This window comes from Serinus canaria (assembly GCF_022539315.1).
Source record: "Serinus canaria isolate serCan28SL12 chromosome 7 unlocalized genomic scaffold, serCan2020 HiC_scaffold_29, whole genome shotgun sequence".
Taxonomy (NCBI): Eukaryota; Metazoa; Chordata; class Aves; order Passeriformes; family Fringillidae; genus Serinus; species Serinus canaria.
This window is the reverse complement of record NW_026108147.1, coordinates 3,180,470-3,206,487: the sequence shown is the minus strand read 5'-3', so window position 1 is coordinate 3,206,487 and position 26,018 is coordinate 3,180,470. Positions and strand designations below refer to the sequence as shown.

At 48.1% G+C, this 26,018-nt stretch overlaps 1 long non-coding RNA gene across 3 annotated transcripts; it reads left to right on the top strand.

Moving 5' to 3' along the window:
* Nucleotides 1-684: 684 nt before the first annotated feature.
* On the top strand, nucleotides 685-23,648 carry LOC115484626 (uncharacterized). Of its 3 annotated transcripts, none has more exons than XR_007780592.1 (4): nucleotides 685-766; nucleotides 5,054-5,140; nucleotides 16,742-16,879; nucleotides 23,470-23,648. It is a non-coding gene; the product is annotated as an uncharacterized LOC115484626 (long non-coding RNA). The 3 variants fall into 3 exon arrangements; XR_007780591.1 differs by having other exon boundaries at nucleotides 5,054-5,189; XR_007780590.1 differs by lacking the exon at nucleotides 685-766 and having other exon boundaries at nucleotides 4,831-5,189.
* Nucleotides 23,649-26,018: the final 2,370 nt, after the last annotated feature.

The window sequence follows — 26,018 nt, the reverse complement described above, 5'->3', positions numbered from 1 at the left end:
CTCTGTAGCTATTTCCAAAAGAAGTCCCTGAAGTGATTCAAGAAGTCACTTGAAATGATTCCATGAAAAGAGAATGGGACAACTATAACATTTATTTATTTCTTCCTGTTTGCCAGGCCAAAAGGAGCTGGGAAAAAAAAAAAAAAAAAAGAAAAGAAAAGGAGGAAAGAAAAGGAAACAGGTATTCAGGAGTGTTGCTCCTCATGTCAGGACAGCTGGTGACACTTCACTGGGGATATTCCAGAGCTTTCTGGACACAATCCTGTGCCCTGGAATGACCGTGCTGGAGCAGGGAGGTTGGATCATTAACCCATTGTTGTCCTTTCCAACCTGACCCATCCTGCCATTCTGTGACACCAAAGCCAGCTGAGGATTGGAGGAGAGTTCCCATTCCCTTGAAATTCCCTCACCCAAGTCCAGGCTTGGGGAATTGCTGGACTGTAACAGGTAAGGGTGACCAGAGCTACCTGCAAAGCTGCCGTGGGATAATGGCTTTTATTTGAGCTGGAGAGTGTTGGATCAGTTCCCAGCAGCAGCCGTGGGGATGGCCTGCAGGAAGCAGCTGAAAGCAAACAAACATTAGGTTTTTACTGTTTCTGAGAACAGTCTGGGTCACCTCCTTATCTGTGATTTGTGTTTCTCAGGAATAGGCTGCTCAGCTCTCGGGATGAGAGGACTCACCGCCTTGGAATTACAGCTGGGAAATGCTTTTGGAAAAACGGAAGATGTGCTGGAGGAAGATAGTGTTGTCTCTCTAGCCTGGCAGGTTTGTATAGGTTTGAGGCTTTTTTTTCCATTAAGATGAGAAATTGATTATATTATTTGGAGGGAGATATTCCTTGGAAAACTCATGATTTCCTCACACGCCATGTCTGTGATGTTCTGTTGCTATGACCTCAAAAGAAACAAACAGCTTCCTTGTCAGAAAGCCTCCAGCTCTCTTGAGCAGGCTGTGTCCCAAGAGGTCTGACTGTCTCCCTCCTCCTGAGGGTGTCTCCTGCTCCTTCCTTCTGGATTTCTCCTTAGGTATTTGTTTCCTTTCCTTTATATAGGTCTGTGATGGTCTGGTAGATCTCAGAGTCAGTTCACAGCTTCCAAAGTAACTTTGTGTTTATAATATTCTGGGAGGAAAAGGATTTTAGCTTGGGAGTAAAACGAGATTATATTTTTGTACTGACTTTTGTATTGTGTTTGACTTTGGACTGTGCATTGCATTTTACATTTCACCACGTGTTATTCCTCACCCCATGTGGACTGTAGAACAGGAGGGAAACAGAGGCATGATGGAGGATAACTGGATTAAAACCAGTGTTTGATTGTGCTCATGTGATGCTTCTTTCTGGCCTTGGTCTCTGAAATTATAATTTATAATTTATTTATAATTATTTATTTATAATTTATAACAGAGCCCAGTGTCAGGGCTGAGTGTGGGGCACAGTGCTGAATCCCAGGAGGGGCAGTATCCTAAAGTAGGGTGGGATAATCTGCTCCAGGTGGGAGCACAGTGTCTCAGAGCATTGTCATTCCATGCATGATGTTAAACTAGAGCACTGCAGGAGTGGATTCTGCTCATTCATTTCATGACAGTAGTGAGGAATTCCGTGCCAACCACACCTCCCTGAGGATTTCTTGGCTCTGTAATTCCTTACGTGCTGGAGCAGATGATCTCCAGCAATGTGGGGCTTCCCCTTCTTGGGGTGGCTACTGGGATTTCCCAGCACATTCAGGCAGAAATTCATCTCCTTCTTGTGTGGAAGGTCTATGTCTGCTCTGGATGCACAAACAATGTGTGCACAACTCTCTGAGAGGTGGATTTCCCATCCCTCATCGTGCAGGGATGAAATCTCTGACTAATGCAGAAAATCTTAATTGTTTTTTAAACTCACCCTGTGGGCAGGAAAAAAAAAAGCACAAATGGAGAGAAATATGACTTTATCTGACAGGATCTGAGCTGTGACTGATTTATATTCTGTGGTGCATCATGACCCTGCCCTGAGCTGCAACAGAAGGAAACTTGCCTTGCAATCAGAGAGTTGTTAAAAATGTGTCTATTTGTGTTAACCCAAGTGGGGAGACCTTTGGATCCCATTCAACAGGTTGGGATGACTCAGCTCCCAGCTGGGTTGGTCACCCTGCCCCTGAACATACAGTATGTGACACAAGGATTGATTCTTCTTGGCTTGCTCACTGGGAATTTTTCTGTGGCACGTTGCAAAATCCTGTACTCTTAACCCCCCAGAAACCCCATGGAACAAGCTGGACCCTCATTACCCTCAACATATGGTGAGGAATAGGAAGTTTCTGACCTAATTCCATCATCTCAGTCTCCTCCTCATCACCACTCCCAGGTTCTGTGGGACATTTCTTCTGACATCTCATCTCTTATGGCCTGCAGCAGGGAACAAGATTTTCCTAACCCTTTAGCAGCTGTGAGGTGGAGGATGGGATTTTTCCAAAGCACTCACCCTGTGAACTGCCCTTCTGTGGAAATAAGTGGTGAGCAGTCTCAATTTTTGTGGGACCAGGGTCAGAGCAGCAATAGGATTTTTGTAGAATCCCACAGATCAAGCCAAGATTTGAGCACTCACCATCCTGAATTCTCTTCAAGGACAAGAAGGGAAATCCCAGCAGGAGACCCCAAAGGAAAATAACATTTTCCCTGCTCATTTCAGCACTCAGTGTGGGAGCAGAGACCTCTTGTGAACTTGCCTGAATGCTCCTACCTCTGTTTGTTGTGCAAAAGATGGAATCTGAACAGAGGATGGGCTTTTTCAGATATACCCCTGTGTGATATGGGCTTAAATGAGCTTGGTCTTGAAGTGTCAGGACATTTTATGGATCACCTTTGCTCTAGAGTGCAGACAGTGACATTGGTCTTAGAAGGAACAGATTTCTCCCAAAATTATCACCATAACAATCATGCTGAAAGGGTCTTTAAAACCCAACTCATTCCACCCCTGCCATGGGCAGGGACACCTTCCACTATCCCAGGTTGTTCCAAGCCCTGTCCAGCCTGGCCTTGGACACTTCCAGGGATGGAACAGCCACAGCTTCTCTGGGCAAGCTGTGTCCATGCCTTCCCACCCTTAAAAGAAGAATTCCTTCTTTTCCTGGCCCTGAAATCCATGTCACTAGGCTATAGAGTTAAAAGAATGGGGGAAAAAACCCAACCCAAACCAAAAAAATAAACAAAAAACCCCAAACAAACAAAACACCCCAACAACAACAAAAAAAAAACAGCAAAAAAAATCCCCAACAACAAAAACCCAAAACTGTGTAAGTTATATTTCTCTTACTTATTTTAATCAAGAGGTTGGGAATTTCAGCCTACGATCAATGACAAGATGTGAGACTGAAATTTGCAGACAAAGGAAGTGAGTGGCTCCTGTCTGAAATACTTGTGAATAGATCAAGGTGGTGCTGAGGGAGGGGGACATAAAATGATAAAGTTGGTTGAGCTATAAGGCTCCAAGGGGTCACTCCATTAGAATTTCCACCAGAATTCAGCCCAGGTTGATTGATCAGCCTAAGGCTGTGTTCTCCATTGGCTTGAGGAATGCTGTTTCACTTCCTTGCTGCTGGCTAGCCCAGGGGGCCAAAGCCATGTGTGACTGAGCCCATTTCTTGGAGAAAGGCTGGACTTTCCTCCAGGGGCCTCTTCTTGAGTCCCAGCTAGAAAATGTTGCATCCTCTCAAAAGGAGTTGATACAGCTTTTTCCTGTAGCTGGTTAAAATAAAGCAGTGTCCTCAACATCACCTGGCTTGGCAAAAACCCACTGAAATCTGAGTGAAGAGCCAACTTTTGTTGAAGTTCTCCCTGTCCCAGATGTGGTGGCTCCAGCTGTGTCAGCAGCAGCACAGAGCTGCCTCTCCCAGTCTGTGCAGCTCCTGGCTCTGCATGTCAGCGTGGTAAAAATAACCCTGCTTGAAGTCTAAGTGGAAATATTAAGGGCTTAATTATCATCTGCTTTGGAGTTTTGTTTTTTTTTTCAGCTGAGACTGAGGAGATGGGAACAATTTGGCTGCTGCTCCCTGCTCCTGCACCACCCAGCCACACTGAGAGCTAAAGCAACTGGGTGGCTCCTATATTTTTAGTGTCCCCTCTGGCAGGAAGGGATTAGAGGGAATTGCAGCTACTTCAATCCCCCCTTGTTCCAGGCAGGAGTGTGTGCCTGTCCCCAGCAGACCCCTTAATGTGAAAGAGGGAAAGTAAAATCTATTTTTAGGCAGTCTGAGTGGCCTGTTGTTGGAGGCAAGGTTGTTGACTCATGCCCATCTGATATCATTTAAAGGGTTAGATATTGCCAGCTAACAAAAATAAGTGCTGTTACTCCCTCCTAGTCAATAGAATTAACTGTTCTTAGCTGGCATTTGCTTTTATGGCAGAGGCTGTGCATCCCCAGGGCCCTGTTAATAATGTATACATGGCTGAGAAGGTGCAAATCTGGATTTTCTTGGGCTGGTGGTGATGGAAACAGAAATGTGAAGGCAGCAGGATTGCCAGGGAGCCTTCAGCTCTCTGCATTCATCTCAATTTAAAGAACCTGCAGAAATTATAAAGGAAGGAGACAAAAGGCTGCTCTGTTAACAGCAAGGGCTCTTCCCTTTCCATGATATAGTTTGGGAAAGGCCCTTCCCTCCTCCTCCTCTTCACCCCAGCCTGCCTCAGGAGCATTCTCTTTGTTAAATAGAAACTCTTCTGCTTCCTGTCTGTTGGTTTTTGGCGTCAGTTTTGAAGGCCTGAATTGCTCCCTGGGGATGTGCACTGGAAAACTGATGGGAACTGCTTTCCTATCAGCAGCTGAGATGCAATTCCTGGCTCCACTTTTCTAGGGAAAAGTGTACAGACCTGGACAGCATCATGTGCACAGTGGAAGAGACCAAGGAGCTCTCGTGGGCTGAGTGTGTGAAATCCTGAGGCAAATTCTTCTTGCAAACTCAGGGCACGTGGGAGATGAGAGGGGAAAACATCAGCTCCTAAAGCTTTGCCTGCTGGCTCAGGAGCAGGGAAAGAAATGCATAAAAAGTGAATATAGTTCTGTTTCTTTTTTAGGTCACAGCTGGAATTAGCCATGAGGTGTTTAACACTGAAGTGGGAGAGAAGGATGAAACACCAGGAAGAGGAGCTGCTCGAAAACTGGTGAGCCCAGTGTCCCTTTAGAACAAGGAAAATGAAGGATTTGTTTGGGGTAAGGTCACACTACCTACAAGATCTTTGTCTTTCCTTCCCTCAGCTGGGATAAGGAATGCCAGGGCTCCAGGAATCCCACCTGGAATGTAACTTTTGAGGGGAGATGCCACAGGCAGGTGGCTGTGAGTGAAACAGGCCTCCCAAATACACCTTCCACTGCTTCCACTGCAGCTGCTGGGGCCAGGCTGACTCTGGGAAACCACAGCAGCAGCCAAAGAATCCCAGAAAGAATCCCAGAATGGTTTTTGCTGGCAGGGACCTCAAAGCCCATCTTGCTACACCCCCTGCCACATGCAGGGACACCTTCCACCAGCCTCCAAGTCCTGGCCAGCCTGGCCTTGGACACTTCCAGGGATCCAGGGGCAGCCACAGCTTCTCTGGGCACCTTTACCAGGCCATCACACCCTCACAGGGAAAGATTTCTTCCTAATGCAAAGCCTTAACCTGCCCTCTGTCAGTTTAGAGAGTAATGGAATCACAGAATTATTTAGGTTGGAAAAGACATCCAAGGCCATCAAGTCCAACTTGTCCCCAATCCCCACCTTGTCCCCAGCCCAGAGCACTGAGTGCCACATCCAGTCCTTCCTTGGCAGGGATGGGCACTCCAACACCTCCCTGGGCAGCTCCTTCCAATGCCTGGCAGCCCTTTCCATGGAGAAATTCCTCCTGGACCTCCCCTGGCACCCCTCATCCCATCACTTGTTGCCTGGGCAAAGCTGCCAATCCCTACCTGGCTCCTGTTTTAGGGTGAGGAGGTTTCCCCTGAGCCTCCTTTCCTCAGGAGACAGAGCTGAACTCCTCCCCAGAGCTGCCCTAATCCCTTCAGCTGCCCAATTCCCAGCATGGTGGACAATTCTCCCACTGAAGGAATGCTCAGAGCTGCTCTCTGGGTGCACTCTTTGGCTCACCATAGTGCCTTGATCACAGTTTGTATTCAGGCTAATCAACACCAAATGGGGTCTTGCTTTCAGAACAGAAATTTTCTGTACCATGATGATAGGAGTCATCTCAGAAATATTCCTGGAAAGGAAAGGGCTTGTTTTTCTCCCAGATGAAAATGGGGGCAGAGAATGGCACTCTAGAGCCAATATCTGAGTCAACCCCAACCCTTTGTGGGGTTTGGAAAGACTTCTTTAAAGTGCTGCTCAGATGTGTAAAACAAAATTTATGCTGACCCCCAGGTTAGCACTGCACGTGCTGGGATGTTGTTCCCTTCCCCTAACTAGAAAATTTATTCCAGACCTGAAAAAAAAAAAACCTCTTCCCCAATGTAGATAAATTCCTTTCTAATAAAAACACATTTTATTTTTCTGACAAAACAAGATTTTTCACAAGGGGAGGGGGAGAAAACAGCACTCAAAAACACACAGCAAGAAGTACATCACAAGAATATAGGCCAAGTAGTCATCAACAATTAGAGTAATTTCTTGGAGAGGGCCCCAAAATAGCCAAAAAAGCTTCTTTATTTGAGATAGCTTGATTAATAATACACTAATAGCTGAGGCATGTCTTTAATAATGATTTGGTTTTTAAAAAACCCAAGCAGAGCCAGGATCCTCTTTGGGCTGAAAGGGCAATTGCAGTTTTCCAGCAAGGCAGACTTTGGGATCCAGTAATGCCCAGAAAGCACATGCCTGACTTTACCCTTCCTCCATAAAACTTGTGGCATTCAGTGACAAGGCACAGCAAGAGAAATGCTGGACAAAGGGAGAAAAGATGGAGTTGGCCAAGTCAGGCAGGAGGCTGTTGCTGGAGCCAGGAGCTGAAATCACCTCTCCTGAGGATGCTCTTTACCATCCCTGCCAGAGGCAGAGCTGACCTTCCCGTGGCTCCCTGTGCAAGATCCCAGGCTCCACAGGACCTGACACTTGGTTGCAGATTCTCTCTTTTATCTTTTTTGCTCCTTGGCCCTAGGGCTGCTCTCTGAGTGGACCATGAGCATCAAGGTGAATTGCTGTCAGAGGGCTTTTCCAAGTAGAAAGGAACAAACAAAATCAAACAAAACCCCCAAGCTATGACCAAAAACCTTCCCTGAGGGTTTTTTAACCCAAGCTCCCAAAGAAGTTTAGTGCTCTGGTGGAGGACAGTGTTGTGCCTGAAAGGTGGGGAGGAGAAGGGAGAGCAGGAATTAATCTTGTGGTGAGCAAGGTGTTCACCTTGCAAGATGCTTTTCAGCAGTTAGTGGGGATGCAGTCCCTGCCTAATTGCATTTAGCCAATCCCTGACCTTTTAGATCAGTGGGAAGAGTCCCAGGCAGTCAGCAGATTTGGGAAAAAAGCCCCAAATGACAGAGAAAATGAGACTTTGGGAGTTTTGAACTGTTATTGTTTGACTCATGGCTGCGGGTATTTTCCTCTCTGTGCAGCTGTTGGGAGAACTGGGGGTGGCTACTGGGAGATGATTGAATCCATGTGAGATCCCTGAGGTAAAAGAGCTCTGTGGTGAGGCCTTAAAATGTTACAGCAATCCCAAGAACCAGCAATCCTGACCAGCAGGACTGAGTCTGGGAGAGCTCTGCTGTGAAACTCCTGGAGCTGTTTGGGCAGTGGTACTGGGAGAGGCCAAAGGGATGGGTTCTTGCCCCCAAGAAACTGCTCACGAGAGAAATGAGAAACAGAAATTGCTGTTGCAAATTTGAACAAGAAACAGGAGGGTTGGTCAGATGTGAGGGCTGACAGCTCCTCTGGCTGCTTTTAGGTGCCTCCTTGAATGAGCTGACTGTCTAAAGAAGGGTTTTAATGAGGTGAAAAGGAGCTCAGCTGCTCCAGAAGTCAGGACCAAGGATGGCTGTATCCCTGTAAATCCTGTATCAATTGGAGAGAGGAAGAGAGGCTCAGGAAGCTGCAGGGCTGTGCTGCTCACAGCTGCTGATTCCTCCCTTCCCAACTCTGCTTCCAAGAGGGGTCAGAGCCAGGGCAGCAGTCAAAGTGCCAGGGAGAACTTTCAGTGCTGATAGCCATAGTTTCTCCTCCTTCTGCAAAGCTGAAGATGGAGAGAGACCAAGAAAAAGTCTGAAGTACCACAAAGATGATAATAATAATCCCCAATTCCCTTGTAGTCCGTCTCAGCTCACCCCACCCTTTAGTTCCTCTCCAGAAATCCTGTTTCCCCAGGATTGCTGGCACCCTGAGGAGGACAGATCTGGTGCAGGAGTCGTGCTGGGGGTCAGATTGATAGCATGGGATAGGATGGGATGTGGGTTTCCTTCAGGACAGCAAGTTCAGATCGTGGTCTGCCAGAGGTTTTTCCATGCAACCTTAAGCCTACCTTTTAAACTCCTCCCTGCCTCAATTTTCCAGTAATTAAATGGGGTGCTACTTTTCTCTGTAGTTTGGATTGTCAGCTGTCTAAAGCAGAGGCAGTTCCCTCTCCCAGCGTGCTGGCTCCTGGCTGCAGCTGCTCCATGAAATCCCTTTTAATGAGGGAATGAGCCTCTTCCTCTCTCTGCTCAGGACCAGCACCAGGAGCCAGGATTTGCCTCTGAATTGCCAGATCCCAGCATGGATTGGCCAGGCACATTTACAAAAAGCCACAGGACAGTCTCTGCTGGGAGAGGGAGCTCCCTGAAGGTTTTGTCCCAGCCCACACTGTCCCCAGAGCAGCTGGGTCCCTCTGGACTGCTGGGCTCTCACTAGTAGGGCTGCCCAGAGGGCTCTGAGCAGGTGTTGCAAATTTTCCTGCTTTTGTGGTTTTTTTTTTTTTTTCCTCAATCAGGGCAAGGCCATCTGTGATGCTCTGAGGTCATTAATGGTTTCCAGGATGGCCAGGAAATAGAAAATACTTGTGCAGCCTACGACCAAGCAGACACTATGCTCACATGTGCAGGAACACGGAGCAGGGTGTAGGGCTCTGTGAAATATTCCAGTGGAGTGGCTTCCAGCAGTTTCTGCCTTTAGGAAGATGAACAGCTGTTCCCGGGGAGATGAGCTCTATTTGCATGACAAAGGCAAAAACAATGTGGTTGCCTAAGTCACCTTTTCCTCCGTGTGCCAAGCAGGGCTCCCTTCCAGCCCCTTGCTGGCACTGCTTCCACCTGCAGCCAAGGATCTCAGAGGTGTTACCTTAGCCCTCAAACCCACCTGGAGACCTTGGGTGTTTTGGGATGTCGCCCAAAAATCCAAATGAAAGCCTGCTGGAGCCAGTGGGAACCTTTCCATGAAATGCTCCAGGGTTTGCTGTGGATTTCATTTGCTCTCTGCAAAGCTGAGCTGTGGCCAGTGGAATGACTCTGCTTTGGGATACTCACGCTATCCCTTGGAGGGCTGTTTAAAGGTTAGGAAGAGTCTCCAAGCAGGAAGCAAATCCTACCAGGAGCACCAGGATCTCCTGGATTTAATCAGCCCCTGAAACCTCGATGAAGCTCTTTAATGGGGCAAGGCCACTTGGTGCTGCTGTCACTTGTGCACCAATCCTTGGTGGTCTGGAGGGAGCTGTGGGTGCTTGGAGGAGAGCTGGGATGTGCTTGTGTAATTTTGCAACTGCTCATCAACATCTGTCTCAGGATCAGTATTCATGGATCAGCTATCAGGAATCTGGATCAAGTAGGAGGCAGGGGGGTAAAAATGTCTGGATGTTTCATTTGCAGCCAGGAAAGGGAGCTGAGTTTGTCTAGGCTGGCGTGGGTTTCTTAGGCTTTGACAGAACAGTTTTTGTTTTAACACTATCAAAACATTACCTTTTTTTTTTCCTTTTTGATGGAGATGTTTTTTATCAAAATCTAACTTTAGTATTCTATAGACTGTGTGATTTTTATAGTATATTGGTAGTCTGCTCTACTGCTTGGCTGTTTGTGCACCAAACTCTTTCTACGTCTTCGAGAAGAAGAGATTTTTATGCTATCAGAAAAAAAAAAAATCAGCTTTACTAAACCAAACTATACTGATATTTCTGGGTGGTTTTCAAAGCAATTTGCTGAATAATTTCCACCGTTTTAATTTTATTTGCCTTTCTGGGAGCTTGTAGAAAAATCCTGGGGCTTTCCAGAGACCAAAAATTATCCCTCCCAGCCCACATGAGTGTAGTTCTTCTTGCAGGATGTATTTTTTGCATCCTTTTGTAAGGATGCATTTATTTCACTGGTGAGAGAGTCCCTTTATAAGCCTATTCCATGATCCAAGTGGTCTGGCAATAAGAACCTGCAGTAATTTAATGTTGCTGATTTTATATCTGTTATTACCTCTACCTGACTTCCCCCAGGGGGGGTTTCACTGACCCTGAGGCTGGATGCCATACACAGCCAGAGGGATATTGTTAATCCTTCCATCATAACCTGGGGAATTTGGGAATTGAGACAGCAATTGTTTTCCAGAGGTGGTGCAGGGAATCAAAGGGAGGTGAAACCATGAGCACTGGGGCCAGAACTCCCACACAGCATCAGGACCCCCAGCAGGTGCTACCTGTGTTTCCCATTTTGTCTTGCCAATGTTTTTCCCAGATCCCAGCCTTCTCCTTGGAAATCTCTTTCAGGAACATCCACTCTGTACTGTTTAAAGCTTTGCTCTGACCTTGAGGAAACAGAATTTTGAAACTTGTGCTCTCTTCACTTGTAGCATCACAGGAAATTAATTGACACGATCTTGCATAAATCTGATTTCTTAACAGCTTCAGCCCATCCAAAATCCTTGCTTTCTGAAGATGAGACAGATGGACAGGACATGCATATTTTTAAATTTGCTCACACTAAGCAGCTCACCAAGATTGTTCCAAACTTCAAAGCCCAGCTTGGGTGTGGTAAAGGGCTTAAAACAATTTATTTTGGTCCTGCTTAGGTAAAGAAGTGCATCTTTGCAGCACATGCATGGCCTCTACCCCAGTTTATCCAGAGGAGAGCCTGATTTCTCTGCCAGCAGAGTTTTGACCCCATCTGGGTGAAACTGGATGGAATGGCAAGGACTGGGCAGCCAGATTGCAACAGGAGGGCAGGGGTTGGAGTATCTGTGGAATGCCCAAGCAGGAATCTGGTGCAGTGGGGTCTGGCTTGAAGTGGAGGCTGCAAGCCCTGCCTGCCCTGGAGAAATCCTGCTGTCCCCTGAAAGGAATTAGAGGGAGTTACCCAGTGCTTCAGGACAGATTTACAGAGGGGGATTGGAGACAGACAGCCCTGCAGCAGTGTTTGTTTGGGTTTGCAGCTTTTAAAGTGCTGTAATTAAATAATAATGATAAATTAATAATAATAGCTATTAAACAGCTATTCCTTTATCCAAGGAGACCCACCCCAAGCTTCCCCAGCCCCATGGAAATCCAGGAGTCTGGGGACATCTCAGACTGGCCTTTGTGCTTGGTGATGTCTTGCCTTTTCCAGGACCAATAGATGCTACATGTAAAGCAGATCCTAAAGTGAAAGATCTTAGGAAAGGACTTGCCCTTTCCATGTGTGGAGAAATGCAGTCCATCCTCCAGCTTTTGCCCATTTGCAGCTCCCCAGGCTTAGAATAATCAGGTTTAAGATAACATGATAACATTCAGCTTGCCAGGGGCTGCTTCCTTCAAGTGTTACCCACCAAAGGTTTGGGCCAAGCCAGTTCCATTCCTTGTGTTGTTTGGGATTTGGGGGGTTTTTTCACCATTCCTTGAGCTTTCTAGGAAAAACAGCTTCCTCTGCAACCAAATATGGTTCTAACAGCTCCACTAAGAGCACTTTTGATCTGCTGTTCAAAGCAAATCCATCGGAGCAGGGTTTTGTTAACAAAACTCTGGAGAAACAGGAGGTCAAGTGACGTGAGTAAAGAGACTTCTCCGTCTCTTTGGAGCTCCCATTCAGAGCCAAGAGGGAAAATATCCTGACAAAACCACCAGTTTTAACTTCTGAGATTGCTCTCTGAGCCACAAAGAACTAATTCATGCTGGTGGATTGCACAAAGACACTTATCCACATCTTTCCTGTGCTCCCAGATGTACCCAGGGACGACGATTTTATTTTTATAAATATACTTTTCCATCAAAAGAATGAAACCCCAAACTCTGATCCTAGAAATTTTTTGGTGTTTCTTAGGTTCAGCCATAATTTCTGACTGGAGCCAGAGGTATTTAATCTGAGGAGGAGGTAAAGGTTTGCAGAGGACATCAGCTGGCCAGGGCTGTCTTTTCCTCTGTTTCTGAGATCTGCTGGGTTTTGTTGGGGTTTTCTTTCTCCCCAGAGAGAAATCCATGCTACTGCTTTCTTAGTGCTTTTAGCTGACTTTCCACCCTCCTCTTCACATCCCTGAAATGTTGCCAGCATGCAAAACACCACATCTTGCAGAAAATTTATGCCCCAGACACTTTATATGGAAGTCCCTGGGTGTGGGAAGCCTTTCCTGATGCTGCCACACCCTTGTTTTCCCCAGGATGAGGAACCAGAGGTAAGGATGGCTGAAAATCTCATTTCAGATGAGGTTTGTGTCTCCACCTCTTGTCAGTCAATAGCCTTGAGCTGCTTGTTGGGGTGGGGACCACCAGCAGTGATGGAGAGATGTGTTCACCTCTTGGAAAATATCATTTTCATGTAGCCACAAACCCAGGGCAGTCACTGCTCCCTGCCACTTCCTTCTCCCAGTGCCCAGAACTTGTAGAGACCATTTGCAGATTTTTCAGTCCTCCAGAAATGCAAGAACTTAAGCCAAAAAAAATCTTTCTCTCCCAAATCTTGTGTGTAACTGAAATACTTTGGCACAGGTGCTGAGGGTCCTCAGCCTGGCAAAATCTGGCAAAAACCCTGAAACCTCAGTGCCAATGTCCCCATGTAACCTGAACTTCTGATTTCTGTCAGGAAAGCTTGAATTTAGGGAAGTCTGTGGTATTCTTCAAGAAAAGAAAAGGAATAGGTTGGAAAAGCCCCAGCCCATTAAATATCCACTTGCTGATGGGAAGGGAGTATGTGGGATTGACTCTGTGGGGACTTTCTCTTCTTCCCACTCCTTTTGGCTCTGTGCCTTTTGCCAGCAATTTCCATGGCTGTCATTCTGGTGGCATTCCTGTCAAATTCCCCCCTGGCTCATCAGAGTCACTGGGCAAAAATCTTGCCCTGGTTTGGCTCAGCACCTAACTGGCCACTGTTGCCAGTCCCTGCATGGATTTCCATGCCCACAGCTGCCCATGGCTTCTCCAGATTTCCAAGCAGCCCTGTGAACCAAACACATCCCCATGTCCAAAGGGCTTCCCTTTCCTCCAAATGACTCATGGATAAGAGGCCCTTTCTTCCAGAAGGCTCCCAAAGACATTGCAGATGTTGCAAAAAAAAAAAAAAAAAAAAAAAAAAGGCCAAAGGTTCCTGGAAATTACTGTATTGTGGGGATAAAATGTAAAATATTGCAAAGTGGGGTTTGTCTTCCCAAGGGAATGGCAGGCTGGCTCAAGTATGCATTCCTTCCACCTCTCTTTGGAAAGGCTGACTCACCCTGTGGGGCTCCTTCTTTCTCTTTCCATCAGTTGCAGAGTCCTGCACATGTAGCTTAGATGGGCATTTCACTTCCAGGATCTTTGAAGGACTCTGTATTCTCTTTTCAGGTTGGTGATGGCCAGCCCAGCTCCTGGGCAGCTGACTTGTGCTTTAATCATAAAATGAATCACAAAATTAGAGATGGTTTGGGTTGGAAGGGACCCCAAAGCTCCTCTCATCCCATCCCTTTCCATGGGCAGGGACTCCTTCCACCATCCCAGGCTGCTCCAAGCCCCATCCAGCCTGGCCTTGGACACTGCCAGGGATGCAGGGGCAGCCACAGCTTCTCTGTGCCAGGTCCTCCCCACCCTCACAGGGAAGAATTTCTTCAGTAATACAATAAATAGAACAAAACATGCAGAACTTCTTGTTTTAAGCCAGGCACAATGATCTGGGCTCATAGCAATGCTGTTTGCCAGTTTGGGGTTAATGTATCTGAAGGCAGAGTTTGGATTTAAAGATCAGTTCTTTGAGCTGAGTGACAGGAGGCTGATTTTACTAAAGATACTTTTTGCAGGGTTTTTCATATTTCTCTGACCTAAAGAACAGCCCTCACCACAAGCTATTACATCATGAACTTGATATCTCTCCCTGGGAAAAGAAACACTTTTTAGGAAAAAAAGGCAAATGGAGTATGGAGGGGGAGGGGGTGAAGAAGGAAGTGTTCAGAGGAGTTCAGAAAGCCTGAGATTCCTCCAGGGTCCCCAGCTGTGCTGTGTGTTGTCCCAGCTGACCACCAGACATTTCCTCTCTGCACATTAATGCGCTCACAGAGAGATCAAAGCCGGCCAAGCGTGGATGTCCGACCTCCAAAGAGCCTGATCCCAGAGCTCCCAGCCCTTCATCCCTCCCTCCTGGCATGCCTGGGGCTGAGCACAGGCTCTCTGGAGATCATTATGGGCAGCTTGAGTGATGGACAATCCTTCCCAAGCTCCGTGGTGCCGGTGGCCTGGAAGCCACATCCGCTGCCGGAGTATTTCGGGTGATGGAAGCGATTTCCCTTCCATGCTGAGGGAAAGGAGAGCAGCACATCTCTGATGGTCCCACCACAGCCCATCTCCTGTGCTGCCACTCCTCTGAGGTGCCTCTGTGAAGGCAAGAGCTGGTGGGTGGCCTTGGGACAGCCCAGCTCATGCAGTGTTAGCAAGTTGGAGGAATCCAGTTTGGAAGGCTCCTCCAGCTCTGTTGCCTCACAGGGTTGGTTTGTGATGCAGCCCAGACCAAAGCCACGTCCTTTACCAGTCAGGAAATGTTTCAAAGCAGTATTTTACATCCCCACAGTATTTTACATCTCCACAGTGTTTTTTTCAGAGGATGGTTCTGAAATGATAGCATCACAGAGTCGTTTGGGTTGGAAGGGAACCTTAAAAACCCTCTTGTTCCAAGCCCTGAGCAGGTACACTTCCCACTGGAACCAGTCCTGGCATCTTGCCTTCCTAAGTACTCTGAGCAGCCATCACTGAGCACAAAGGGACAGGGAGACCTGCTGAAAACTGAAAGTGCTGGAGACAGTGGAGTGGGATGTGCAAGGGCTCTGTCCCTCCTCAGTGTCAAATTGCACAAATCAGAAGAAGTAACAGCTCACTTCCTAACATGGGAATATCCCCAGATGCTGTTTCTGGCTGAGGACTGGGGACAAGAGCAGCAAGGGGGTGGCAGTGACTGCAAAGCCCCCACAGTGCCCAAGGGAAGGAAATCAGCACTGTTTGCCATGGATCTGACAAGTACCAGGGCACTTTGCACCCTATAAAATCTCCCTGATGTCACTATAAACCTAAATAATGCATCTTCCTTGAAAAGAAGCTGCTGTTCTCTGGGATCCAACCTCTTCTGGTTAGATTCCCTGGGGCTTGAATGTTTCAGGCATGTGGCTAGCACAACAAGTTGAAATGGGGACTTGTAAAATCCTATATTTGGGGTTTATTTGCACAGTGAAGCAGCAAAATGCTGTTCCTCAAAAGGGGAGAGAGCAGTCAAGGTCCATCCATGGAGTGTGAGGGAAACAATTGGTAGGTGCCAGTGGAGGAAACCCAAATAAACCATGGGGCTCCTCACCCTGGGAATGAGCCACCATTCCATCCAGAGGAGCTTGCAGCCTCTCTCTGCCTGGCATTCTAAGGCTGCAGGTTTATTTTGATTTTAGTTTTAACTCCACTCACCATTTAGCCCTGTCCCAAGGCTTTGTGACCTTCCTGAGACCTGAGGTGCTGCTCATGTTCTGTTCTGCTCCCACATTTTTACCTCTTCTTCTTTTTTTTTTTTTTTTTTTTTCCCCTTAAACGGCCACAGCTGGATTGTATCCTGAAGGTTTTTCCAGAGGAGTTATTTATCCAGATGGCATGTTTGTTTAGCAGTAGCTCTGGACACCAGTTCCTCCCAGATGTCCTTGAAGGAGCAGAGTGTCTTGCCCACAGCTCATCAATCCTGTGGTCTCTGCCTTGCCAGAGCTTGTGGACAGCATCTGTCCTGATGTTGCTTCCAATGTATCCCAGCATTTTTATCCATTTAAGGACTAGGGATTTGGATTGCTTCTCCTTCCACATGAGTTTCCCCATCATTTTCACCAATTCAAGCTCTTATTTTGCAGTGAACTCCCCCCATCCGTTTGTTCTCTCCAACCATGACTTGCCCCCTTAGCACTCCAGATTCTCTCACTCACTTTCTTCCTGAAAGATCCTTGATGAACCTCTGTGAACCTCCTGTTGGAGCAAAACTCCTCTCTTTTGGGAGAGTTTCATGGCTTTCCCCTGCAGTTTAGCTCAGCTTGGCATTTTATCCATGTCAGCCCCCCAGCTCTTACATCTCCTGCACCCTCCACGTGGCTCATGGAGCTTCTCAAGACATCCAAAGGCAATCAAAAAGCAAGTTGTTTTGGTTTTTTTACAGAATTGATGGAAATGACATCCAGCCCACAGCTGTTCATGCAGGGGACATTTGCAGCCTTGAGCTGGAGGGGTGGGGAAGGTGTTGGGAAACCTGAATTTTGCCTTCCTTTGCTCCATGGCAAGATTTCATTTCAGCCCTCCTTCAGCAGTGACTGGCTCAGGTGGTGTCACCAGACAAAGCAGGAATTTCTCCTTCAAAACCAAGGCAAAGATTTAATTGGTTTTCTTTTACTCTGTTGCTTCTTTCAGAAATAAGAAAAATGAGAGTGAAAGCCACAGCAGTCACAGGTTGTGGAGCTGCCTGCTTTTAACACACAGAGCTCTGGGATCTGCCCTGAAATCCCAGCTGGTGGGGAGTTCCCAGCCCTGCTGGGGAAGGATTCACAGGTGAGTTTTAGCATGAAACCCCCAACACCCACAGGAATAAGCAGAACGAAGATTACATCAATTTTTCTTTAAAACTCCTATTTTTAAGGCAACATCAGGATTTTCCTGAGATTTGATTTATTTTATTTTGTGAGAGCTGAGGCAGAGGTGGAAGCACAGCTTCCCAAGGGGCAGGGGCAAGCCTGGAGCAGGAGACTGGAGGGAGATGAGATCCCCAGCATCAGCTGCTGCAGGGAGGGAGAATCATTGCCATTTCCTTGAGGCAGAACTCACAGAAATTGGGAAAACAGGGGAATACTCAATAACACAAACTTCTTTTAAAAGTCCTCAACTTGTGGGGTTTTCTTTGATCACTGGCCTAAAACTTCAGGTTTTTTGAATAGGAGGTTCCTTTTATTTATTTATTTATTTATTTATTGAAAGGGTGTCTGTGTGGCTAATGGAATTCCTGGGTTAATTGTGTCCATAGCTCGTTAGCCCTGGGCTGGGATTCAGTGCCTCAAGGGGCTTTGAATGGGGTTGTTTTCATTTCTGTCCTCCTTGGCACAGGATGGACAGAGGTCATGACTAAACTTTTCTGGTTTCTGTGCCAGTGCAGTCATGTGAGAGGTTCAGGGGCTGAGAGAAATGCTGAGGCCTCTCATATGAAAAAGGAGAGGGTTTTGCACATCAGATGAAAACGAGCAACCTCAGGCAAAAATTCAGGGGACAAAAACCACCCAGCCCTTCCCAGAACTGGTCAGAAGTAGCAGCAAGAGCAAAGGGTAAATGCAAAGGGGGGAAAAAGCTGGATCCAATGGAAACTGCTGGTCCAGGATCTCCCAGCTGGGTATCTGGCACAGTGCAGGCTTGGGAGACTTCAGCAGCAACCTGAAAATGAAGAAAATTAGGAAGAAATTTAAAAAATGCTGGCATTGGCAGTGAAGTCACAGGCATTACCAAGCAGGTTCCTCACTTCTGCATTGCTTAGTGACTCTAGAGAGTCCCTGCTCTAAAATCCTGCAGATTAGAAATATCCCTCTGATATTTCCTGCTTATTAGAAATATCCCTCTGTCCCTTCTCCCTGGTGATGCTGGGGAATGCCAAGGCATTGAGACAAACCTGACCTTGCTTGTAAGTTGTGCATGTTGGCCTTCCTGGGGCTGAGTTCCCCTGAGCTCTTCCAGAGACCTTTGGGAGTGGCTGGAGGAATGTGCCAGTGTCCCTTGATGCCAGCCCAGGACCTGCCTTTTGTCCATGTTTTCCTAAAAAACAATGGAAGGCTTCTAAAAACACCACCCTGGCACTTCCATCTTAAACCAAGTCCCACCTCTGCACCTCCCAGTGGCCTGGCTCCAGCTGCACTCAGCTCAGGCCACAGCAAACACTGCAGAAAGTTCTGGAATGTGCTGAAAGAAAAGGCAAAAACCAGACAGAGGAAGGCCAGGCATCACCTCCTATTAGTTTAGTAACGTGGTCCCAAATGGGGACCCAGAAAATCCATGTCACCCCACTGCCTGGACAGCTTCTGCCTGCTGCCAGTCCCTCAGATGGGGAGGCTGAGCTGGGGGGAGCTTTCTTCTCCCTTTTGGAATCCACCCAGCTGCCCCTCATCTGAGGGAGTTGTGTCCCTCACCCTGATCAAGCTGGGCCATCTTCTCCTCCTTGGTGACAGGGATTTCTTGGTGCTGTGGCCCTGCCAGCCACGGGGCAGGATGTCCCTGTGTGCACTGCACGAACCTGTCACAGCCAACAGTGCCCACCCAAGGCGTCCAAAACTGTTATTTTGGAAGCATGTGGCCAAAAAGGAAATGCAGAAATAGAAAAATTGGTTTTGACCTGCGTTGTTTGGGTTTTTTTTTTTACTTTGTGTGAGCGTTTTGTGCCAGGCAAATAAACCACTCAATAACATAATCTCAGCAGAAAAAGAAGTGAGGAAAGCAGTGGGGCCATCAAGTGCTATGAAAGCAGCTTTTTCAGAAGGTGCTCTAAAGCAAGGAGGTGGCATTGCTGCTCTGCACTGGGTGGTGGAGCACATTTAGTCACTGAATACCATCACCCCTGATCCCTGGCGTCTCTTTTTTTACCCAGTAAATGCCAGAAAAGGATCAGGCTCCCATGGAAATAAATTCCTTCTGATCCTTGCTGCTGTTTGGTGATAGTGGAAGGGAAGGGGCAGCTGCTGGATTTATGGGAAAGCAGGATGATAAGGAGTCAGGAGAGAGGCTTTGGCTCTCACACAGGATTTTGGGGCAAGGCTGGTGTGTTTCAGCAGCACTTGGCAGCCCTGCTTTAGTTGGTGCCCAGCAAACGTGGGACTGAGCAGCACCCACATGGCTCCAGGCAGGATTTTCATGAATTTTAAATTAATGACATTTAAATGAATGCATTTTAAAGACCTTTGCAGGACTGTGGTGCTGTTACACCCCTGGCAACATTAAAGCTGAGCTGAATCAGTCTGTCCCAGCCACCAGACAATGCAAGCTCACCTTTGGAGTGGTGTGAAACAGGGAGGAGAGGTCTGGATCAGGGTGACATTTAGACCTCCAGTGACAGCTTCCAAGCCATGCCACCCCCCAGTGCAGCATGTCTGGCCCCTTCACCCATCAGTCTGGCCTTGCTAACACATCCCTGGGGATTGCCTGATCCTTATCTGTGGCCATGATGGGAAGGAATTGGGAAATCTTGCTGCCAGCTTGGCATCTCCCCTGTCTCCTCATGGCTTGGGAATCTTCCTGCCCCCCTTGAGAAGCGTGGCTGTCAGACTCCCACTGATTTGCTTGCTTGAAAACTGTGTTGGTGGAAAAACTTGTTTTTTCCTGCCTGCTAGGGGAGGGCTGGTCCTGGTTTTCAGCTCTGGGTGGGATCAGAAGTGGGACAGGGGTGCTTTATCCAGCAGAGTGTGCAGTTACCTGCCAGCTTCATGCCCCAAGGGGCTGCCAGGAAAGTCAGGCTCTCACCCCTGGCTTTGATTATTGCAAATTATTGTTTCATCTGAAGAAATGACAGGGCAAGCAGCCAAAGAGCAAAGCTTCTGAGGACATGCTTTGAGCCAGCCCTGGAGAGATGGAGGAGGAATTCTGGACAAGCAGTTTTCTCCTGTGGTAAAGGCCCCAGGGAATCAGAGGGTGCAAATTTAAGTGAAAGCTTGAGGTTTTTCCCATATTAAGGTATTATTGTTTTAAGTATTACTAGAAAGTGTTGAGTTTCTTTAAGCCCAGCTTGGGCTGTTTCAAGAGAAGGTGTTTGGCCATCCCTGTAAAACATGAGACACCACATGCTGCAGAAAAGCTCTCTGCAGAAAAATTGTGTCAGTGAAGTAAAGGAAAAAGATACTAATTGGAGGAAATTACTCAAATTTCTGCCTTGGATCAGAAGGTACCATCCCCTGCATTTCTGGAAAAGAGCAGAGCCAAGGGCTTGGAGTGCTGGAGGAGTTCCTGGCTTGTTTCCTGAGGATTGGCCACGTTGGTAGGGTTGCAAGAGAATCAAAGCTCATTTAGAGCCTGGTTAAGGACTGGGATGCTGTGCTGGGAGCACTGTGAGTTAAAAAGGCATGGGGAGAAAGCTGCAAAGCCAAGGGAAGAAGGATGGAAAAACTCCATCCCAGTGCCAGTCTCACACTTTAGGATCAAAAAACCTGCAGGGGATGAATGGAGAAGCAGCTCCCCACAGCACATCCCTGATTCCCACTCTCATGGCAGATGGCTCCAAACATGCTTCAGCCTCACTCCTCATGCATTTTTCAAGATATTAACAGGGCTGGGTTTGGGGAGAAAGATCTCCTTTTCTACCCTGCCTCACTCATAAAAGCATTCCAGAAAAATCCCAGTGCAGCTGGGCTCTAGCTGCACAAGGGTTGGGTTCTTCTCAGTCCTCCTGTGTTGGCATCACCAGCTTTGTTTGCTGGCTCTGGGTGTACAATCCCCCTCCATGGGTGTCCTCTGAGCTGGCTCCCCCAGGGGGAGTACAGATAAAATCCCATCTTGCAGGTGTTTTCCCAATTCCCAGAGGAAGTCTGATGTTTATGCTGAGGTGGGCTGAGGACTGCTGGAGTACCAAGGTAAGGTAGGTGGGGTTTTGGTAGCTGAGCTCACGAAAATCACATTTCTGCCAAATTTGGAGGATTTTTCTGGGAAATGGGATGGTGTTTTTCCCTGGATGGCCTGGCTGTGACGTGGAGAGGTAGAGGATGAGCTGCCCCATCAGCTTTCCTGTGGGATCCTGCTCCATGATGCCATCCCAAGTGTGCAGGAACCAGATCAGACAAGGGTGATCTCAGGAGGACTAAACTTGTTGGGGCTGTTGACAAAAGTCTCCTTTTTTTTCCACCAGAGCAGGGACAGCAGCCATAACGTCAGCGAGGGACCTCTTCCAGCTCTCACAGGGATTCACAGCCACAAATCATCCCCTTGTCTTAACCAGCCCAGAGGGAAGCCCAGCCATGCAGGGGCTCTAAAAACACTGATGGGTTATTTCCTTGCATCCCTCTGAGCCACTGCTGCTGTTGCTGCCCCTCCACCAGTGAGCAGAGAGGTCCCTGAAATCCAAATGTCCCCTTCCTGCCCCTTGCATGGGGATTTCCCTGCTCATCCTTGTCTTCAGTGCACACAGGGCTGAAAGCATTCTTAGGGGCTCAAAAGACATGGAATTAAGAGGATTTTCCCCCCAGTTTGTGGGGTTGGCAAGGGAACTGTTTTCAGCAGAGAACAGGCTTCTTTTGCCCTGCCCTGGTCCCTGTCCCTCTCCTTGTCCCCTCTGGGAGTTGCTGCTGATCCAAGTGGACTTGGCCTCAAGGTATTTCCTTCTTTTTCCCTTTTTTCTTTTAAATTTTCCTTCTATTTTATCTTGCTCCTTTTTCCTGTTGTCGTTTTCCTTTTATTTTCTTTCTTCTTGGTTTTTTTTTTTTCCTTTTTCCCTTTCCTCTTTTCCCTTTCTCTTTTTCTTTTTCCATTCTCCATTCTCCCTTTTCCCTTTCTCTTTTTCCATTCTCCATTCTCATTTTTCCCTTTCTCTTTTTCCTTCTCCATTCTCATTTTCCCCTTTCTCCTTTTCCCTCTCCCTTCCCCATTCTCCCTTTTCCCTTTTTCTTTTTCCTTCTCCTTTCCCCATTCTCCCTTTTCCCTTTCTCCTTTTTCCCTCTCCCTTCTCCATTCTCCATTCTCCCTTTTCCTTTTCTCCTTTTCCTTCTCCCTTCCCCATTCTCCCTTTCTCTTTTTCCTTCTCCATTCTCCCTTTTCCCCTTCCCTTTTTTCCTTTCTCCTTCCCCTTTTACTTCTTTTTATACCCACATACATTTCCCATTTCCCTTTTTTTTTGTTTCCTCTTTCCTTTTTGTTTCCTCTTTCCTTTCCCCCTTTCCCTTTCATACACCTTATTTAAATACACATACATTTCTCTTTTTCCTTTTCTCCCTTTTCTTTTCCTTCCTTTTTTTCCTCTCCAATCCTCCTTTTTCTGGAGCTGCCTTCCCTTCCCTCTCTGTCCCTTCTGGCACCGCCCCAGCCATGAGCTCATGCAGCTCCCGGCTGGATCCCGGATCTGCGTGGGAGGCGCTGCTCAGCCCAGGGCTGGCCACGTTTGGGATCTCTGGGGGCTGATCCTGACATCCAAGAGCTCCTCGTGGCTCTGGGAAGGGATGGCAAAAGCCGGCTGCAGTCTGAGCTTGGGGTCAGACCCAGCTTTTCTGGATGGGGAAAGCAAAGGGGTTGTGCTGCCTCGTTTGGGATAACCATCCCAATCCATTTACAAGGGGCTTTCCAACATATCCAACTTCTCCAACATCAGAAACTTCCAGCAATGCTCCTTGGAATGAGTGCGTGCCCAAATATTTATCTCCTCCAACATGCCCTGCTTGGAACTCAGAGGTGCCAGTTGTGTCTGAGATCACCCACTGGGGCTCTCTCCTGAGGCCAGAGGGGTGAAACTGCACTGAGGGACCTTCAGGACAAATCCAGGACCTGTGGAGAATGTTTGTGGTTTGTGCTTCCCAGTTCTGAGCTTGCCAATCCATGGGAAGCTCATTGCCAGCCTGCAAACCCTGGCAGCGGGATGGAGCCGGGGCAGGATTGGCCTCTTCCCCCAGGGAACAAGGGGCAGGATGAGAGGAAAGGGCCTCAAGCTGTGCCAGGGGAGGTTCAGGTTGGACATCAGGAAGAATTTCTTCATGGAAAGGGTGGTCAGGCATTGGAAAAGGGGTCCCAGGGAGGTGGTGGATCCCACATCCCTGGAGGTGTCCAAGGAATGCCGGGACGTGGCACTCCGGTCTCTGGGCTGGGTGACAAGGTGGGGCTCAAGGTTGGACTCGATGGTCTTGGAATTCTTTCCCAACCTTCATGACTTTTTCCAGCCTTAGGGATTCTATCATTTGCTGCTTGGCCCCTGCAAGCAGGATTGTCCTTTCCAGCTCTTCCAAAGTCAAACATGGGCTGCAACATTCCCAGGCCTTTACAGCTGGGAAATAGCAGCGACCTCCTGAGAGAGCCTGATGTCACAAGACTGTTCAGCCTGATTTCCAGAGCAGTGGTCTGGATGTGCTTCAAACCTCTGGCTGCTTTTTCCAAGCTGCTTCTTTGTTGCTCAGGATTTCTGTCTCTCCTTTTTTTTCTAGACTCAACCTTGCCCAGCTCTCAGACCTTCTTGTGCAATCCATGTCCCATCGCAGACACGTCTGGGAGAAATGCGGAGATTTCCTGAGAGCGCTGCCATGGAAATTCCTGAGATTTCTGCTGTGGATGGACACGTAGGGTAGGAGGAGGCAGCCATTTAGGAGGTGCATTTTCCACAGAAATAAATCCTTTCTGCTCACCCTCTGTGCTCTGCACCTGCCAAAGGGTTTTGCACCCTGTGTTAATCCCATACCCAAGGGAAGGCTCGAGCATTTGCTGCTGCACCAACTCTTTGTAGCTGCTTTGTGCCTCTGGCAGGTTGAGGGCTTGGAAATGTGGCTTGGAGCTCTCCCTGCCTGCTGGAAATACCAAGGGAGCAAAGGCATGATGAAAACTCCTGGGGAGGTGGTGGATTTTGGCAGGGGGCTTCTCCCAAGCTGCTGCTGAGGCTGGGAAAACTCATCACGTCCGCCTCTGGTGTGCCTGGAGGAGTTTGGTGGGATGCACAGTTGTGGGGTGTGTAGGAAGGGAAATCAGAATGGAATTAGATGATCTCTAAGGTCCCTTCCAACCCAAACCCTCCTGTGATCCCGTGAGTCAGGATGAGCTGCCCCTGCACAGGGAAACCCATCTGGGAAAAGATCTGAACCTCGTGGGCATCCAGGGATCAGCACAGCCCCCTCGGAAAAGCATTCCCTGCCACAGGCTGCCAAAGGAAATGTGCAAGGGGGATGTTCTCCTCCCCATCCTTACGTGACCACCAGCATCAGATGTTCCCAGGATGGGACACAGCTGTGGGGACAATGCACGGGGCTGACCAGAGTACAGCCTGCTCTTTTGCAAGGAGCTTGGCTCCAGACTGCAAGCAAAACTGCCTTTTTATTCCCAAAAAATAAGATTATAAAAGGGAGGCAGCATTCCAGCTGCTGCCTGTTGCAGCAGCAGGAGAGGAGGGGTGGAAAGGACGAGCAGTTTTCAGTCTTCCCAACCCAGCAATGCCCAAACTCCTGGGGCAGGACTGGGGGCTCAAAGTGGGGGGCTTGGAATGGGGAGGGGACAAATGGAAGGGTTTAAAAAAAGCTGTGGAAAAGCAGAAAAAACCTTCTGGAGTTTTAAGTGCAGGGGATGGTTGCTGGTTCCCAAAGAGATGGGGAGCTGGTCAGGAAGAGTCACCATCCCTTTCCCTATGCCCACATCCTTTCACAAGGCAGCTGGGGCAGGAAAATGGGGCAGATGTGGATGCTTAGGTCAGACTGGGGGGGAAATGCTAAAAAATTAGGAGGTAACCTTCAAGTCAGAATCATCAAATCACAGAATATCCAGAGCTGAAAGGACCCACCAGGATCATGGAGTCCAACACCCCAACAACCCCACCCTGGGCATCCCTGAGTGTTGTCCAAATGTTCCTTGGGCTCTGTCAGCCTGGGGCTGTGCCCATTCCCTGGGGAGCATGGGCAGTGCCCAGCACCCTCTGGGGGAAGAACCTTTTCCTAAAATCCAGCCCAAACATCCCCTGACCCAGCTCCAGCCATTCCCTGGGTGTTGTCCCTGTCAAGAGAGCAGAGATTGGAGCTGTCCCTTGGGAGGCCTGACCTCAATCTCCTCCTCAGGCTGTTTAATCTGAGATTAAGCCCATCCCTGCAGGCCCCTGCCCTGCACAGCCACCACCATCATCCTTCCTCAGCTCCCACCTCCAGGGTGGAGCTGGCTTTAATCCCAAACACTTCAGATCTCCTGAAGCTCTTCCAAGCTGCCTGTACTTTTCCAGCACTTACCAAGGCCTTTGCCCTTGGGTGTTAAGCCTGGCTCAGCTGCCCTGTCCTGCTGGGAAGGGGGCAAAAAGGGGCTCTGGGCTGCCTTGGGAGGATGCTCTGACTTGGCCAGCTTCAAGAAAGGGGGAAGAGAATTCTAAATCTCTTTGCTTAGTCTGTGTCCTACCCCTGTGTGACGAGCTGTGGCTGTTCTCAGACACCCAGGGCTTGTCCACTGTGGTTTTTCAGGGTGACATTTCCATTTGTGACATTTTCCATTTCCCATTACCCAACTTGCTGCTTTGGATCCCAGATTGACACCTACAAGCTGCAAGCTTTGAAGGTAGGAAGAGGGGGTGCAGCTTCCAGGCTGATCTGGGGATGCCCTTCTGCCTTCCTCCCATGGCTGTTTCCATCCTGGGAGAGAAATAGCATTCCATGATCCATCCTGGGAGAGAAATAGCATTAAATATAATGCCCCTGACATTCTGGGGCCACCTGCATCCATTGCAGAGCTGAGCTGCTTTGTAAGCCCAAGGAAAAAGGGGTGGAAAATGAGAAAGCACAGAGGAAAAAAAAAAAAGGAGAATTATGGTGCAAGTGGGGATTTTGAGTGATTATTTTAGATCTGGATCTCTGACTTTTTGCTGGGTGTTTAGTCCAAAATCCACCCCTTCATTACTCCAAACACTGGAGTCCAGGGATCTGGATGTTTCACCCAGCAAGCCATGCAGGGACCCAGGGCAGGATTTTGGCTTTTCCAAAATAATTTATCATTTCTAGCAGCTTTAAAAATTAAA